This window comes from Pinus tabuliformis, chromosome 9 (genome assembly GCF_031772625.1).
Source record: "Pinus tabuliformis cultivar Carrire ecotype Pingquan chromosome 9, CPIR1, whole genome shotgun sequence".
NCBI classification, from domain to species: domain Eukaryota; kingdom Viridiplantae; phylum Streptophyta; class Pinopsida; order Pinales; family Pinaceae; genus Pinus; species Pinus tabuliformis.
This window is the reverse complement of record NC_142307.1, coordinates 1,289,547,728-1,289,561,107: the sequence shown is the minus strand read 5'-3', so window position 1 is coordinate 1,289,561,107 and position 13,380 is coordinate 1,289,547,728. Positions and strand designations below refer to the sequence as shown.

Sequence of the window (13,380 nt, the reverse complement as noted above, 5' to 3'; positions counted from 1 at the left end):
CCTCATCGAAGGCCATCATTGAATTTATCACATCCACAAGGAGTAAACCAGATCTACGCTACATATAAGTTAGTCATTCCAGGAGCTCTCGATATGAGACATCATACTAGATGTGCAATTGATTGGCTAGATCCATTAAGAGTGTGCAACACCTATGTAATCATAATCACACCAGACCATTATGGTAGCTTTAGATAAAAAATCTATTATCTCAGCAATTATTCAAGCATGTTTCTGATTATGTTAATGGCAATGATAATTTACAATTCTATTTGTTCTATTATTTGTAATTGTTACCTTGTGATGAATGGTATCTCATGCTTGCAAACAATTTATAAAAGAAACCCCTAAAACAATCTTTACCTATAAAACAATCCATACACTTAGTAGTCAACCGGATAAAAACCACACAATCTCAGTTAACAAATCTTAAAAAGGAAAATGAAAAGAGAGAAACAGTGTTGTCATCTTGCACCTCATAGTGACCAGGTACTAGAACTTGTGTTTCATAGTGGCTGGTTACATTACAGTGCTATCAAAGCTAGTGATTATGCAAGCTTGTTGATTAAGAGGATTGAATTTTTCCAAAGGACACTGCATATATCACCTACAAGAGATAGATAAGAAGGGGAGGTGATCATTTCCCTACCAAAAAATATTCAAAAGAAGGGGACAACATGGGAGACATACATGAGTATCAAGGAACAACACTTTGCATATACTCAATGATCTCGATTTGGTGGAACAAAAGTTGGATATAATTAAGGAAGGTTTCCTACATGTACACCATTTCCTTAGCAAAACTTTAGGTTTGATGTGCATTCCCTCCAGTTTTATATATTCATTCAGGATTCTGATAATCAGTTGCATGAGGAGACAAAATAGTTCATAACCTGTTTGCAAGAAGTTTTTGTTCGTATTTCCATCCATAACCCAGACAGTAATACAATACCCTAAATTAAAAGCTACAAACACTATAGTCAATAGAGGTAGTATAAATTGGTGCTCTTATTCACCATCAGCTTCATCATCTCCTACAACACCTCTGCCATTGCCATCGCCATCACCATCACTACCCTTACCACCTTCTGCTAGCCCGCTTGTTCTCTCTCTAATCCTTTCTGCAAGGCCATTCAACATACTCTTGGCCTAGGGACTATGTCGAGCGTGGTTTCAAACTTTAACTTCCTACTTCTCTTTCTAAAGGACCACCTAGAAAGGAGAAATTGTCATCCCAAAAGCAAACAATACAAGATGAATGTGCTAATAATTTCCCAAGGCCTAACCCTAGCCTTGCAATATCGACATTAGGACTCAATCTGTGGTTAATCTCATCCCAAGTGGATTGGTATAGAAAAGGTTGCAGTGCCATACTATAGAAACTAGGGTTTGCAAAATGGGTATGGACATTTCTGTGCCACCAATAAAAGCTTCCACTACTATACTGAGCCATTGTTGTCACTAGCTTATCGTCAAGTTGATTTAGACGTTCTATCTCATGGTGTGATATTTAGATTGTGGATAATTTGACTGCACCAGACATGTATATATTTTATTTTTTTGCCATATATATGTACATCGTCCAATGCATGTCTGGAAATTATGTGACAACTCTTCGAATATAGAGTAATATTATTGCAATGCCCCCTTACCTTTTCCTTCAGTTTTTTATATCTGTGGTTCTCAAAGAAAATTGGAGTAGAGGAGACTGCATAAAACCATGCCCTTGGGATTGCAAATTGTCATGAATTAATATTTACTGTTCCACACAGTTGATGCTACGACTCCCTTCAACTTGACTATGGAGAATGATCATTCTCACATCCTTACACCTATTCCAGAATAAGATAAAACAAAAATTCAAAAGCTGTTGTGTATAATAATGGAGCTAGAGCCAATGGATCTTTACGTAATGCATGCTTGAATTCTTAGATCTGCAGATAAACTAGTTCCAGGGAAAATACATAGATTTGTTTGATGTAAGATCATTCCACCAAGACACACTCCACTACCTGATCTCACTTCTTTGATATCATGTTGAAAAACCTTTTATGATCTACAGATAATTACTTGCGATATTATTTACCATTATTTTAGCTTATTCAATTTTCATCAAGTAATTATACATCAGAAATTTAACCAATACTATTATAGCTATAGTCTAAGAGATTTTACTTGAAACATAGGAACAAATATATGAGAACAAAGGAAAATTTGGTTGTAGCTGCGGCAACTAGAGCTTGCACAACTATGATAACACAGGTACAACTCCTTTTCTTCCTGCTTTGTCCTAGTGAATTGGATTTTCTAGCCAAATTTTGGTATTTTGACTTGTACATTTCTTGCTCAAATTTATACATAAACACTATGTTATGTGGTGGTTTATTTTGTTTTGGAAAGCCACTGGACACAACTTCTACTCGGATGTAAATTAACGCATTTGGGAATCAAAGGGACTTTGGGACACTCTTACTGAGAGTTCTTGGAAAGAGGCATTCGATGGACTTCGTGTGTCTTTACTCCTCATATCAAATCCTACTATATAGGTACTATTAACACCACACTGTCTATTTAGTTTATTAGTTAAAATTTTCCATTCTACATTAGTATATCCTTTATCCATTCTATTTTACATGTTTATCTCTGATTGATATGTTCTTTGTCTGCTAATGGTTTGTTTTATTTCTTACTTGGTATGGAAAAATGCATAATTGAAACTAAACTGTGAAAAATAAATAAATCCATAAAAAACTCTTTAACTACATTTCATCATGATCAAAGCCTATGGCTTTGCTAAAATAGGCTTGCAACTTTAAGAACAGAAAATCTAGAGACTCATTGTAGGTTAAACATGGATTTAAGAATTATATAGCATCAAATCAACACCTCTGAGTAAATGTAGATGTAGCTTAACAAAATACTAACATTTTGTTGTACATTAAGTCAATTTCCTTTCAATCTTGGGGTTTGAAACAATTTATTTTCCCATTGAGATGAATTTTCTTAAAACCATGCAGTAAATTTTGTCTTATCTATGGCAAAGATTTATACTTTGTTTGACTTAACTATGTGTCTTCCCACACTAGTCACTCTTTTAAGGATTCAATTTATCACTGTGGTAATATTTTTTTGATCAATTGGTTCATATCCTTTGTTAGATTTTCTACCTTGTTTAACTCTGACAGTCTTCTCCACAATACTAGGGTGCACTTAATTGGCAGGTACAGCAGTTGTAATGGTGTAGTTTTTGGAGGTCCATACAACAATAATAAGGACTATAGTTTGTCATGGTTCTTGTGCACAATATAGTATGAGAGAGGTGTTGTTATGTAAGAGAGTAGACGGTATATTTCCAGTTTTGCTACCCTCAATTAATTTCAGTTTGCATGTTGTTTAAGATTAAGCAATTCCATTTTTTCTTCAGTTCAATTTAGTTTGTAGTTCAGATTCAGTTTAGTTCAGTTCTGCATGCATGATTTAATATTTGGAGGGAAAAAACCCTAGATAATTAGAGTGCTTTTGCATGATAAGGTTCCAGTCTAGGTAGGGGGAAAAATTCTCAAGGAAGGGGATGCATGCTTCTCTTTGTGTTCCAATTGAGATGCACTTACCTAGCACACTTATCCATGTAGCAAGGGTACACTATATGATTAAACTTGGGCTAGCATTTGATTGAGTCACCTTGAGTGATTCATGCATGTGACCAGATATTTTGTATCTTTTCTCATCTTCCTATTCTATAAAGGAGATGTAGTTAACACTTCCGTGTTGGTTAGCAAGATTTTGGTTTTGAGGTATTGCATTGTATTTTCTTTGCTTTGCATTCAATAGAATATAGTTGTGAGTGAGATTTTAGATATGTGTACATGCTCTTATTGTTTTTCTACAGTGTGTTTTTGTAGATTCTAGTATACCCATCAAAGGCTTTAAATTTCATAGGATCTTAGGAATATTCTTTTAGTGCAAAATTTACTTACTATTGTCTGGATTACATGGTATCAAAGCACTTTCACTAAAACTAATAGGAAGTTGTGCATGGATAGGATTGCATCTTGTTAGAGGGAGTTGTTGAAGGCTTTCAAGGGTGGAATGCCTGAGTTTCAGCAAGTGAAGCAGATTTCGACTGGTTAAAGGTTGTGGCCCATGGGGTGTGATGTCCCAGTTTCTCCAAGGATTGGAGTGTTATTTTTCATGTTTATGAAAAGTGGCCTCCACCTATAAGAGGTTGCAGGTTTCATTCTTAGTTCTCGATATGTTTTCATGTTTATTAAAGAGTTGTAATCACAAGCAGTTAGGGTCTTTAGGATTGTCACATGTTGGAGGGCACTTCCAACTCTATTATAGTTCAGGATGCAACATCTCTTGGAAGAAGTTGAATTATGGTACCTCATGGAGAAGGAGATTTTACTTTCAACAGATACTAACGAGTTGGCTGAGCATGATTAGAAATTGGTCAAACTAGAATGAATAGTTTTGGATTTGGTGAAGAAACATCTAACCCCTTTCATTGTAGAGAAAAAGATTGATAGGGAAATGCCTATTTTCTTGGTTACATTGCATTGGAGAGAGAACATGTCTAGGAGAATGATATTAATTAAGGAATCATCCATTACTTGCATGAGAAACACTTCTACAATAATTATATATCTTATAAATATCAAGAGTTGAGAGATCAACGAGCTACACTTGATGACAAGGTAGAAGAGAATGGACTAATTTGGATCAATTTGAATGGCTTTGGTCCATCTTGGCACCATTTTGTACAGTTTGTATGTGCTTGTGAGAAGCTACCCTTAATCAAAAGTTTGTGGGATGCATTTATCGAGGAGAAAATGAGATTGGAGATGGTTTCAGCTAGTGATGAGGATGTACCAGAGCTAGCGCTGATTGGGAGGGTGAGGAAAGGGGAAATAAAATAGGATTTGTGAAGGGTTAGAAGAAGAAGGAAGACTCAAGCTCTTCTAACCAACTGAAGAATAATTTGAGACATATCAAGTGCAAGAAGCATGGCCAATATGCTTCTCATTATCTTGAGAAGTAGGGGAAGGCTAAGCAACAATAACAATAAAATAGTTTGCAAGAATTGTAGAAGCTTCATGTATGGATGGCCACTATGCTTCTTAGTGTTCTAAGAAGAAAGGGAATGGTAAGAAACAACATTAATAAAAACAATTTCTAGGAATTCTAGAAGCTTCAGGTTCATACAAATTCATTGACAGGTGTGGTACAACCTTTGCCATGGTGTCATGCCTTTCCACCAACACTGTTTCAAGTGTTTGTGGTATGTTGAGAAGTGGAGCCTCAAGACATGATAGTAAACAAAATATATTTTTTCAATTGTCCAGATGAGTATACCTCACCACTTCTAGTCAATGTTATCTTCCTTTAGGACAAAGTAAACAGAGCACTCCACATGAGGTACATGATGCTATCTACCTTTAGGAAAATGTAAATAGAGCACTACACACCAGAGCTAGGTATATTTAAATTTTACAACACTTGCACACACAATTAACCTGCATGATTTGGACATTACCTCTTAAATGATCCTTAATAACCTGCAAGCTATTTCTTAGAAGCATATATTTGGATGTGAGTAGAATTCATCTTACATATACATTTAGTGAAGGCAACAATATTACTAGGAGTCATCAAGGCCAACTATATGGTTGAAGATATATTTGTTGGCCTTGATGACTCCTAGTAATATTGATTTTGTATTGGAGTTTCTAAAATACATAAGAATTATCTATGGTGTATTGGCATTTGAAAAACACATATGATGTCACAAGTAATCCTAATAATCAACTTCCCTAATGACTAGGAGGCCTCAAAACTCCACTAGTCGTTTTTGCACTAAATGTAGGTATCATTTATTGATAAAAGTGGGATCTCGGGGAGACTTGTGTGGAAGTTGTTTATAAAGAGAAACCAAATTTAGAATTAAAACTTTGGAACAAGTGCACTCTCACAAAAATAAACAAGTTTTTCTTTATGCTTTTAGGGTAGCCCAGGACACCCCTATAGATTGGTAATTACTAATTGTACATTCTAGTCTCGTTGACATATTTTTTTGTCATTTGTTGGACATCAATAAAATTACCTTTCTTTGCTTACTGCAAATTAAAATGTTAAACAATTGTAGTTTGATATGAATGCTTATAAGGAAGGTCTCCATGTTGTGGAACCTATTATGATTTTCTCTTAAATAAGATAAATGACCACTAATGAATTCCTTCTCTAGATTTTAGTTCTCCTACAATTGCAGTCCTTCCTTTGAGAGAGGATATGTTGTCCTATTAAGTTCTCTGAACACATGAGAGGTTCTGATCATCTGGAACTTCATAGAGATATCTTTCATTTGAGTAGTTAAGGGAGATAAGGAAGTATCCTAAATTTCACCTTGTGCATTCATCTAATTAACATCCAGTGCTGAGTGCCCAAAGACCTATAGATGACCAAGATCCTTTTCAAAGGAAGATGTTAATAAGGAAAATAGAGCTTTCAACTTTGCCAAGTTATTTTTATCTTTGTCCATGTTTTCCTTAGTTTGGAAATAGTGAGTGTCACAACAATAAAGCACAAACGCATGACTACAAATATGATGAGAGTCTTGGAAAGCAATTCTACTTGTAGTAAATTTTTTGTTTGTGTTTCATCTATAATTCTTTTAAGTTATCAAACTGTAGTGTTATCAAAGGACAATGGATACATGTGTTGATGATAATTATCACCATTGTAAGATATTCAACAATAACAGTTTAAAACCATTTTTATGTGGACTGTGTTCATTTAGTCTCATTTGTGTTATTGTTTTCCATCAGATAGAGTCATCTTGGTCTTGCTGCTACAATTTACCTCTGTCAGAATCTTGACAAAGATGAATTATTTAAACTTTCATGCTCACATATATCTAAAGTTAATAGCCAATCAACTTGCGAGTTGTAGGATGGTATAATGAATTAGTTCTCTCTCATGGAGGCCACAAAGTTATGTTAATGACAAGGTTATCATGATTTAGTCAGTGAGCAAGTTCAGTATGCCACAGGGTTCAGATATGAGCCTTACAAATAATAATAACCAAGTCTGCATAGTTACTTCAGCTTTCACCAACAAGAATATACTATAATTTCACTGCAACAATGACCTTCAAGGAGGCCGATAGATTGTGTAAAATGACCATCGAGTGCCAAGGGTTGACTAATCAAACCTTCTTGTGCTCAGGTTATCAATAACCTTGTTCTAGGGATGCCTCCAACATAACCATAATATGTCTCTTTAGATCAATATGATCCTTCTTTAACCTTTCTCTTACGCAATCCCTTGGCTTTATTCATGCATCAACTTAGATGATTCGATCTTGCAAGCAAGGCATCATAGTGACTTTACCGTATCACAGAAAATTTCTATCTTCAAAGTGAAATATCCTTCCAAAACCAGAGGCACTGATAGAGAGAATATGTGCTGAACAGTTGATACTAGTCAATGATCATGGTGATCATGCTCAGAATTTGATGGAAGAATTTTAGATTCCGAGACCTTTCTGAAATATGCTTTGATCTAGGATTTGGTGCTCTTGATCAATGTCCAAGACTGTAACTTCTTAGGAAAGAATCTCAGCTTCAAAAGTAATGATAGAATGAATGCAAGCCTATACTCGTTATCTAAAGTATTCGATATATCTTAGATAGATATCTTCTACATTTGATCAGTCCTCTAGAGACGAGAGTAGTATTTCAAACAAAGATCTGTAGAGGATTGACCTTACCTCCAAGGATCATAGAAAATATCTTTCCATGAGCTTACAATGACGATACCGTGTTAATCTTGATGAGTAGGACGTCATGAAGTACAAGAACATACCTTGTTGTCTTCCACCTTTTGCCCGTGATAGTTGAATATCTTTAGGATTTGTGCCCATGTTTACTGATTAGGGCTTAAATAAGGCCTTGACCAATAACCCAAAAGACTTGATTTACCACAGACATCTGGAGGTATCAATGAAATTATTTAGTTATTGCAATCTCTTTAAGCTTGGGCTTGTCCTCACCTGAGCTCTGATACCATGTTATTTTCAATTATCATGTTCTTTTCTTAGGTTAGATACTTCATTCAACCATATGCCCATTAATCCATTTACCAATCACATTAGGCATTATATAACAGTAACTGACGAAATAACATAAATTATAGATGCACAAGACAAGCCAAGATAGAAAGACACAAGAATATGGCTCAAGCCAGGGAAACACCCCAAGATGGGGAAAACCCTTGATCAAATCTTCTTATTATTATCATCAAATTTTTAGTAGATAAAGAGAGAGAGTAAAATGATATAAAATAACTTGCCAGTATGAAGATCAAGCATCACTTCTCTTAGATCCATCCAATCTTGTAATCTGGGTAGTTTGTTCATAGAGGACAAATCATATTGTTATACAAGATCGGTCTAGTTAGGGAAACAACAATCCACTACTTTCTAAGTTGACTGATCCAAAAATCCTCCTTTCTACTGCGGCCTTCCTTATTTCACATGATGCTCCCTTTCGCTGGCTTAAGGAGTTGGTTTATGACCACATTAAGGTCACTGTTGATATTATCTATGTGGTTTTGGATTAGAGCTTCTGAAGCATGCTGCTCCAACCCTTGAATTTTGTAAACAATGTGGCCTTTTTCTTCTTACAAGGGCTCTATTATTTGTAGTAGTCCTAGTCTGTTTTTAAGTTTCCATGTCATCCTCAACAAGCACCTCAATACTATCATATAAGGTCAGTAACTTTCTATTGTATTTTAGCTTCCTAAGAAAGTGATTCAAGGCCTGCAGTCAAGCTGTGAGAATATCTTCTAGCTGTGGCCAAAATATAAGAAGAAGTCCCATATGAAACAAGTCACAACCCATATATAAGATTTTCCTTAACCATAGTGAAGCACTTGTTCCAAAATTGTACTTGTTATGACAAACCCCTAACCAAAACAATCCCAATAACAACCAAAATTTATCCTCCTTAATCTTCGCTGCCACAGAGATATATTTTCTTTTGATTGATGTGTGCCAAATGAGGTATAATTCTCCTCTATATATACAATTTAATGGAGTTGAGGGGATGTGACTTTTGATCTTCTTAAGCCGACATATAGTTGAGGCCAACCTAAATAATTTACATGAGAGAAACATAAATTCAAAATTCCACATCTACTTATCCAAATTTGATGATCTTTAGATCGATTTGGGTCCTCTCGAAAAGATGAATTCAATGCTACAATCATATTCCCCAAAGGAGCTGTTCAAATTGGAATTTGGCCCTAGTTGCCATTTTTAACAAAGATAACCAACAATATTTTTTTCTAGCATTTTGGACTGAATTCACAACAGTATGCTAAAAAGTGTCATTTCAATATATGGAAATTAGAATATATAAATGTGAGATATATATTGTGCATATTTGGGTTATCTCCTTTTCAAATATGAGTTTTTTTAGGCTACATGTTAATTGTTTTAACTTTGAACTTTGAAGAAATTCCTGAATGGACTTCGTAAGGCAGTGGTACCATAATTTGTGTTATTTCAAATATTTGACTTCCATATTTTCACAAAATACAATGTCCTCAATAAATACTTATATATATAGATACTTATATTTAGGATTATAGGTGTTGGAGTGGTTCCTTTATGTTTGACTATAATCTTGATGTTGAAAAGCTTTAGTTGACTTTTTTTCATCAATTGCTCATAGAATATGCAAAAGGAAATGATTGTCAAAATGTGGTAAAAATTACATTTCTCCTTATTTCTTTTTTTTTTATTGTTCATGACAGGATAATCATGTTCTAGGAATGAGTTATCCTACATTCTATTTCAATTTGTGGATTTTTTTTCCTCCCATTTTTTTACAAGGATTTAGATTTCATTTTCATATTGATGGTTTTTGCATGTATCTTATCTAGCCCCAAATGCTGGTAATGGAGGGGATCTTGAGAAGTAGTCATGGACACAGACTCTATCAGAGGTTAATGTTAAAATACCACTTCCACCTGGTATCATAAAAAGTTAATGGTCTGTGACATAAAGAAGAGTTATTTAACGATAGGGTTGAAAGGGAAACCTCATGTCTTAGTTGTAAGTCATTTATTTGCGTTTCTTAGCTATAAGTCATCTGTTTGATTTTGAGCTTTACCACATCAATTATTTTAGTAATCCAATATGCATGGCCTGTATTTTTCACTCGACATTATTTACTTGACATGGTTGACATAAAATTCAATTCTAGGCCACTTTTATTTTAAGTCAGAGATTTTATTGATTAAAAAGATGTTCATATTTTGAATGGTTTACTTAGAGCTTGATTTTAAAAAGTTTTGTAAATTCGACAAGGATGTTATTTTTTCAGGTTGAGCTCTTTGCACCAGTAAGGTCAAATGATTCCTATAACATTGGTATACAACAAGTGCATCTTTGACCTTTGTTGTGTATCTGTTATTCTTTAAATCATTGATGGATGGTTATTGATTAATGTAAAACAAAGGATGGGAAGGTCCTACCAATTCTCTTGACAAAAAAAAAAATCAAATGGAGTGGTAGAATTGTGTTTTAAAGGGTGAGCCAGAAATCAACACTTGAAAGGTAGAACTTGAGAATAACAAGCTATCTGATCTAGATCTAGAGACACAACAGACCATGGAAAAAAAATGATGGTAGTGATGAGTCTTCCTTGCAAATAAGCTCTAATTGTTAGACCACTTCCCAAATTTCAGTTATCTACAATGATAATAGTGACTCTAGCTTTATTTGTATGAAAGCGACTTTGGCCATTAGCGACTTTGGCCATTGTCCTATTCGTTTCCTATGAATGATTTTGATTTTCAAACTCCAACTAGTTTGTTGTTAAACTAATTAAAGCTTTGATGACAAATGCACAATGTTCAAAGCTCTTTTCTAAATCTATTTTCTTGAGAATTTTTTTTTTTTTTTACTTTAGGTACTGTAGATTTCTACCCTGTGACATATGCTATGATATAATTGCCTGGATAAATAGACAGAATTGTTGTACACCATAGTATTTTTTAAATATAAATAAACAACATTTCCAAATACAAAGTTTATTAATTAAGAACATCTTTTATACTTCTTAGCTAAGTTATGATTATATTTCGGTAGGGGATTTTGTGTACATTGATATTGTGTTGTCTCTTTGGTTTCTGTCAGGTAATAATGGTTAATAATGAATGTGTTCTTGAGTAGCAGACACACATCTTATTCTACTATCGACATGGATCCCCATGGTTTTCAGGCATGGCAACAAAGCACAGATGTCAGTGGGGTCTCCAAAGTTCGTGTTGGATGAATTTAATACTAGTGATGATTTTGATTACTTGTCAGATAAAGAATGTCACAAGTCAAATTCAAATAAATAGAAGCAACTCAAGAATGAAGGTGAAGCTATTGCTTTCAGTCCAAGTCAATTTATTTTATTTGTTGGTTGCTGTCATGTTTTGAGTGCAGACTTGTGAAATTTTAAATTGCATGTTGGATTATGTAAAGGGGATATATATATATATATATATATATATATATATATGTCGTTCCTGGTTTTCGGAGATCCATGTTACATTTTCACAGAATTTTAGATATCATTCAGATATCTAAACACCAAATAACAATAACATCAAGATTTTTCTTTTACTCAACCTATAACATAATGCATATGTCTTCATCAATGTTCTTCTTCCATATGCTATCCACTTATGACATTTCCTTTGAAATATTTAGTGCATTTTCTAGTTATAGGTCATTTATAGATTATAAATGTCTTCAGATTTTCACTTCTAATTGAGTATCCAACTGAACATATTGATTCTCTTATAAAAAATTATTTTTCCCTCCACCCACTTTTCATAACTTCCATAACCATTAGGTAGGGACCTGCAACTTCGATGTTGCTTTGCTTGTTTAGTAAAATATTGCCAAGAATTTAATTTATTGAAAGTTGTAGGATTTACAATTTATGAAGTTTTAAGGTCTAATTTTTAAAAGTCTAATTCTTTAAAGGGTGCTAGCTCAATAGAAGAGCACCTGATTACAATCAGGAGGTTGCTGGTTCGATTCCATTGTGCCTTGACATTCATATGAAATGGCGACGATAAATTTTTGGTGACAGAGGCTCTTTTGACCATCACCAATGAGCTTTGGTGACATTTTTCGACCCTCACCAAAATATGAAATGGTAACAGTCAACGAATGCCACCATATATAAGCATCAATTGTGACAACCCTCAAAGGTCTATAACCATAAATCATTGTTGTTGATATGAAATGGTGACGATCGTTGTCCGTCATTATAGTCATTATTCGTGACAGACCTTGAATGTCACCACACCACCTATACTTCTGGAAATGCGCTTTTGGTGATGGTCAATGAACGTCACCATATATATGCACCAATAGTGACAACCATGAAATATCCATCAAAATAAATCGTTGTTGTTCATATGAAATGGTGACGGTCACTATTTGTCATTATAATCAATATTCATGATGGACCTTGAATGTCACCATAACACCTATACTTTTGGTGATGCCACCTTTGGTGACATTTAGTTTTTGGTGACGGAGGCTATGGTCCATCACCATTGCTCATATGAAATGGTGACGGTCACTATCCATCATTATAAATCATTATTGGTGATGAACTTTGAATGTCACTACAACACCTATACTTTTGGCAACACCACCTTTGGTGACATTCAGTTTTTTGTGACGAAGGCTATGGTCTGTCACCATTGCTCATATGAAATGGTGACGGTCGTTATCTATCATTATAAATAATTTTTGGTTATAGACTTTGAATGTCACTACAACACCTATACTTTTGATGATGCCACCTTTGGTGACGTTCAGTTTTTGGTGACGAAGGCTCTTTTGACCATCACCAATGAGCTTATGGTGACATTTTTTGCCCCTCACCACTGTCCTTTTTTCTTGTAGTGTATGTAGCTTCATCAGGCCCAAAGTGCTTCCACTACACTTTAACCTACTCGAGCGCTATGTTCTGGAGAACAAGATGTTTCTGCTACAATATGCAATGGGGTTCCAACTGTAATTCTCCTTCTTGCTCCACCTACAATACATACCAATCAATAACATGATCAACATCCTTTACATATATTTTAAGCAATTAAACATTAAAAACATTGTAGACTTTCACCGTAGGAGAAAGTGGAAGTTTGTAGGTCACTGGTCCAATCCTCTCAAGGATCTCAAAAGGCTTGCAATATCATGGTGCCAACTTGGCACATGATCCGATCCTCAAGGAGCTCTTCTTGGGCTTGATGCATATATACACATGCTCCCTAACCTGAAACTTCTTAAATGACTTGTGTTTG

The 13,380-nt window shown here is 34.6% G+C and overlaps 1 pseudogene; it reads right to left on the bottom strand.

The window, feature by feature from the left end:
* Nucleotides 1-315: 315 nt before the first annotated feature.
* On the bottom strand, nucleotides 316-1,453 carry LOC149153290 (uncharacterized; annotated as a pseudogene).
* Nucleotides 1,454-13,380: the final 11,927 nt, after the last annotated feature.